The sequence below is a fragment of the Neomonachus schauinslandi genome, chromosome 6, assembly GCF_002201575.2.
Source record: "Neomonachus schauinslandi chromosome 6, ASM220157v2, whole genome shotgun sequence".
In the NCBI taxonomy this organism is placed as follows: Eukaryota; Metazoa; Chordata; class Mammalia; order Carnivora; family Phocidae; genus Neomonachus; species Neomonachus schauinslandi.
The window spans coordinates 101,821,602-101,828,292 of record NC_058408.1 but is presented as its reverse complement, the minus strand read 5'-3'; positions in this window follow the sequence as shown (position 1 = coordinate 101,828,292).

Here is a 6,691-nt window from a genome sequence, read left to right as displayed (position 1 = left end):
GAAGGATAATGAGTTAAGATGGATGTTAATTAATTACTTTAAAATAGTTTCATTGAAAAAGGTGAGTTTTGATGTAGATTTTGAAAAAGTAACAGTGATGGGATTTGGTAATATGAGAAGTGGGGGTAAGGTATTCAGGAAAGAAAAGATATGAGCAATATATTTTTAAACTTTTTGAAAATTGAGATATAATTTATATACCATTCACCTTTTTAAAGTGTACACTTCAGTGGTTTTTAGCATATTCAGATTGTGCAATCATCACCATAATCAATTTTGAACATTTTCATCATCCAAAAAGAAACTTAAGGCCTACCAGTAGCCACTCCTCATTCCCCCTCCTTCTGTCCAGCCCCTGGCAATCACCAATCTACTTTCTGTTTTTATGGATTTACCTATTTTGGGCTTTTCATATGAATGGAATCATTCAATATGTGGCCCTTATGTCTGGCTTCTTTCAATTAGCATACTTTTTTTAGGGCTCATCTGCGTTGTAGTGTGAGTCAATACTTCATTCTGTTTTGTGGCTGGATAATCCACTATAAGGACATACATTTTTTTGTCCATGCATCAGTTGATGGACATTTGGGTTGTTTTCACCTTTTGACTATTATGAATAATGCTGCTGTGAATATTTATGTACAAGTTTTTGTGTGGACATGTGTTTTCAGTTCTCTTGACTTTAGAACTAGGAGTGGATCACAGTATCTTTATGTTTAACTTTTTGAGGATCTGCCAAACTGTTTTCCAAAACAGCTGCACCATTTTACAGTCCTACTAGCAGTGAACCCAGCTTCCAATTTCTCTTCATCCTAACCCAACACTATCATTATCTGTCTCTTTGATTATAGCCATCCTAGTGGATGTGAAGTGACTTCTCCTTATGGCTTTGATGTGCATTTTCCTAATGACTTTTCTTGTGCTTATTGTCCGTTTGCATTATCTTTGGAAAAATGTCTTTTAATATTTTGTCCATTTTAAAATTGGTTGTCTCTTTATTGTTGAGTTGTAAGGGTTATTTATGTATTATTCTGTATAGTAGACCCTTACATGATTTTGTTCTCTATTCTTTTATGAAATGGTTAGTTTAGGTGCAGCCACAAGAGGATACCCAGGAGAGGCTCAGGAAAACAATTTATTATACTCAAACATCCTAGAGACAAGAGGCACTGCACACACAGGGCCACATGGGAAAGACACCAGGGTGGTCAGGAGGCCCAGGGGAATGCTTCTTTATTGAAGCATTCAATAAAGCATGACCTTTACTGGGGTTTCTGGAAAGGCAAAGCAGGACAGGGCAAACAGTTCATTATTGGCTAGTTTGCGTAATTTTGTGAGTATTTGGGCTACATGAGTGGTCTCTAATGTCCTCATACCTGGTCCTGGGATAATTAAGGCAGAGGAATATTGCCTCCTGTGGTGAGGGCCTGATATAGGAGGTATGACTCTGGATCGGTTAGTTTGTACATCAAAGGCATGCTCCTTGCTGGGACCTTTGTTATCTCAATGAATGGGCATACCAGGGAGGAAGTAGTCACTTCCCAGTCAGAAAAGTTTTTTAAGATAGAAAAACGTAATACACAAAGAATTATAGATCCACTCACTATAGATTTCCAAATATTTTCTCCCATTCTGTGGATTGCCTTTTTACTTTTTTTTTTTAACTTTTTTTAAAAGTAATCTCTACACTCAACATGGGGTTCAGACTCACAACCCCAAGATCAAGAGTTGCATGCTCTACCAACTGAGCCAGCCAGGTGCCCCTTTTTTACTTTCTTGGTGTCCTTTGATGCACAAAAGTTTAAAATTCTGATGACGTCCAATTTTTCTATTCTTCGGTCACTTGTGCTTTCAGTGTCATGTCTAAGAAACCATTGTCTAATGAAAGCTTAGCATGATTTACCCATATGTTTTCCTCTAATATTTTTATGGTCTTAGCTCTTATATTTAGGTCTTTGACATTTTTAGTTCATTTTTATATATGGTGAGGTAGGTGTCCAACTTCTTTCTTTTGCATTTGGATATATGGTTGTCCTACAATCATTTGTTGAAAAGACGTTCTTTTCCCCATTGAATGGTCATGGCAGTCTTGCCAGAGATCACTGACCATAAAGACAAAGTTTTATTTCTGAACTTTCCATTCCATTTGTCTATACATTTATCCTTATGCCTTGATTAAGCTGTACTTAATTTACTTGATAACTAGCTTTGTAATAAGCTAGAAATTGGGAAGTGTGAGTCCTCCAACTGTGTTCTTTTTCAAGATTGTGTTTGCTATTCTGGCTCTCTTGCATTTCCATACAAATTTTAGAATCAGCTTGTCAATTTCTGCAAAAAAAAAAATCATCTGGGATGTTGATAGTGATTGCTTTGACTCTAATCAATTTGAGGGTGAGCAATACATTTGATTGTATTATTGGATGCTATCAGAAATAAATTGGAAATAACAGATTAGCTAATTGGAAACGAGTCTTTCGGAGTAATGAGAAAGGAGTTTGTTGTGATAGTCATTTAGTGGAGGTCTTTGAAGCACAAACTAAAGAGTTTGAATTTTATTAGGTATTATAGCTTTTTTTGCCCCCAAACTCGTTTGTATGTGTAGATGATTCAATTCTGATACACAGTACTGTTGTATTTTCTGTAGCATTAAAGAGGGTTCTTTTCCATGTTTTCTTATGAAGTTGAGGTTTTAAACCAGTCAAAAAAACATTTGAATGCCTTTCCTGGTAAGGACTATAGGAAATTCAGAGTGGCCACTGCTAAGCATTCCAGGAGAAAAAAAGAACTAGAACACAAGGGTTTGCCCTCAGGGCACTGTACACTGTCATTGTCTATTGACAGTGGTTAATTATGTTTAAGGAAGTGACACCTGTACTTATCCTTTTGTGCCTAGGCATCATGAGTGATCTAGTTCCCTACCAAAGACTTGGCCCTAACCCTCACTTATTACATAAAAAAGTATTTCATGCACAAGGTAGGATGGCTATCTCAGTGCAAATTCACTCACAGCCCTCACCTGGGAAAAAAAATCCGGAAAGAAATGCCTTAATAGTTCCATGGGTCTATTTTTTTTTTTTAATTATAACACTGCAACATTTAAGAGATCTTAATTTTTATAATTTTAATGTTTATAGCAGAAATAAAACTTATTTTTAAAATTTGGATCTGGTAATTCTGTATCCTCAGACATCTCCATGGAGAGTGGTGTGTGTGTGTGTGTGTGTGTGTGTGTGTAGCTATTGAAATAATTGTCAATGTACAGAAAAGTTGCCAAAATAGTGCAAAGAATTTTAATGTCCCTTTCATCCAGATTCTCATATAATTAACGTTTTATTGCTTCATTGTTCACTATATGTGTGTGTGTGTGCATGCGTGCACATATGCGTATATTCTTTATTGTTAGTCTTTCTGGACATTTTGAGGATTGACAGAGCAAACCGCAGACATGACGTTCCATGACTTCTAAACACTCCGTTGTGTATTTTCCCCTAAACAGGGACAGTCTCCTACATAAAAGCAAACAACCTTCCAGATCAGAAAACCAATTTTGGTACACTACCATCCAATCCATTGAGGCCATTCAAATTTTGCCTACTGTCCCAACAATGTCTCTCTTCTCGTCCAAAATACTGTATATACAGGAATATATTTTGCATTTAGTTGTCATGTATCTTCATGTCCCTTATGTCCAATAGTCCTTTTTTTTTTAAAGATTTTATTCATTTGAGACACAGAGATAGAGCACGAGCAGGGCAAGAGGCAGAGGGAGAAGCAGGCTCCTGGCTGAGCCAGGAGCCGGACGTGGGGCTCGATCCCAGGACCCTGGGATCATGACCCGAGCCGAAGGCAGATGCTTAACTATCTGAGCCACCCAGGCGCCCCTGTCCAATAGTCCTTTAATTTGGAATAGTTCCCCATCTTTTATGTCTTCGACAGTTTCTTTTTTTAAAGATTTTATGTATTTATTTGAGAGAGACACAGCAAGACAGGGAACACAAGCAGGGGGAGAGGGAGAAGCAGGCTCCCCACAGAGCAGGGAGCCTGATGCGGGGCTCGATCCCAGGACCCTGGGATCATGACCTGAGCCGAAGGCAGACACTTAATGACTGAGCCACCCAGGTGCCCCTTATTATTTTTTTAAGATTTTATTTATTTGACAGAGACACAGCGAGAGAGGGAACACAAGCAGGGGGAGTGGGAGAGGGAGAACCAGTCTCCCTGCAGAGCAGGGAGCCAGTCTTTGAAAGTTTTAAAGAGTATAGCATTTACTTTCAATAGGGTGGCCTACAACCTGAGTCCTTCTGATGGCAGGAACACAACAAAATGATGCTTTGCTTTTCCCAGTGAGTCTCAACAGGAGGCATGCAATGTAGACTCCTCCCAACCCTGGTGGTTAACCTTAATCACATGATCTTGTTGGTTTCTTCATTTCACCATTTCTCCTTTGTAATTGATTAGTATTCCAAAATCATGCCAGTATCTTCTCATCAAACCTCCTCCCATCCACTGCAGACTCCTGCCTGAATCATCCACCTCTATAGTGGGTGCCAAATGGTAATTCTCTATTTCCACCATTTTCTTTGTCTTACTGGATTGGCATTCTACTGTTAGAGTTTTCCTTTCTCTCCATTTATTTATATCAATGTGAACTTATAGATTCCTATTTTACTCAACAGATTGTAATCCATTAACATTGTTTATTTTGATTCCCAAATTGTCTGATTTGGCCAGTGGCTCTTCAAGCTGGCTCTTAACATTGCAACATTTGAAAATATGTATATTGCTAAGATTAATCCATGTAGTAGCTATAATTCATTTAGACTGCTTTGTAATATGCTATTTTGTGAATATATATATATTTCATATATATCAGTTTATTCACTCTTCCATTGATGGGCACTTCGGTTGTTTCCATGTTTTGGTATTGTAGTTTACTATTCCAGAACTCTAATGTTGAGTTTGGAACGTATTAAAATTTTGGATTAATATATACTTCAAGTCTGTTTATTGTATAAGTATTGAGCAGTAGGACTGTTTTGCAGTCTCACTAACAGTATATGAGAAGCTCACTTTTTTTTCTTCCAAGTTTTTATTTAAATTCCAGTTAGTTAACATACAGTGTAATGTTAGTTTCAGGTGTAGGATTTAGTGATTCATCACTTGCATAGAACATGCAGTGCTCATCACAACATTGTACTTCTTAATACGCATCATCCATTTAACCCATCCCCTCTCCACCGCCAGGTCCCCCCTCCCTTCCAGCAACCTTCAGTGTGTTCTTCTACAGTTAAGAGTCTGTTTTATGGTTTGCTCTTTTTCCACCCCCATGTTCATCGTTTAAGTTTCTTAAATTCCATATATGACTGAAATCATATGGTATTTGACTTCATTTAGCATAGAGGGTCACTTTAAAATACTGTTAATCTGCATTTTTCATGGAGGAGGATTTAAAAGACCTGTTTTCAAAACCATGTGCTAAAGGCTTTTATTTTAACTAAATTTCCTCTTGGTTTTTCTCCTATTTATGTAGGGATATTGAAAGAAAGGAGTCGAGAAAACAAGATCGAAAGTTGGAAAACTCACGGCTTATGCCAAAAGGAAATTGCACCTGCGGACAAAGTAACCTAGAGCAGGGAGGATGCCGCGCATGCGCACAGTTCCAGAGCGCAGGCGCAGAAACCTCCCGAACCGCTGTTTTCCTCCCCGAAAATTTTATCGCGAGTCTTGGGATAAACTTGTGATTGCCAGAACTAAATTCTCGCGAGAGGTAATTAGTTGCTATAGTTGCGCATAACACATTTGCGGCAGCCTCAGGTAAGGCAGGTGTATCCAAACTCCTCAGAAAACTCTCTGCTCCGGGCCTCCCGACCGTGGCCCTGCGACCCCACCCCGTACCCTCGGTCTCTTCTGAGCTACAGCCGGGCAGAAACTCAAGGCCGCACCACACAGGGTACTCTGGTACGGACCTAAAGGCCACCGACCCCGCTAGGCGCCGAAGGTCCTGCCAACCCCAGGCCTCCCACTTGAAGCCGGGCTTAGACCCCCTTCCGGCTTTGCCCCAGATACCCTGCAGTAGGTCCACACTGTGCCGCTGTCCCCAGACGACACCCCGTCCGTCGTATCATCCAACCTGTTTTTTATTTTTATTTTTTAAGATTTTATTTATTTGACAGAGAGAGACACAGAGAGGAAACACAAGCAGGGGGAAAGGGAGAAGCAGGCTTCCCGCCGAGCAGGGAGCCGGATGCGGGGCTCGATCCCAGGACCCAAGGACCATGACCTGAGCGGAAGGCAGACGCTTAAGGACTGAGCCACCCAGGCGCCCCCATCCAACCTGTTTCTGACGTAACTGTTCCCTTGCATTTTCTTTTAAAGATTTTGTTTTTAAGTAATCACTGCACTCAACGCGGGTCTCGAACTTAAAACCCGGAAAGCAAGAGTCTTATGCTCCACCAGCTGAGCCAGCCAGGTGCCCCTCCCTTGCATTTTCATATGAGCAGTATGACAAGAAATGCATGCCTCGGGCGCCTGGGTGGCTCAGATGGTTAAGCGTCTGCCTTCGGCTCAGGTCATGATCCCAGGGTCCTGGGATCGAGTCCTGCATCGGGCTCCCTGCTCAGCAGGGAGCCTGCTTCTCCCTCTGCCTCTCTCTCTCTCTGTCTCTCATGAATAAATAAATAAAATCTTAAAA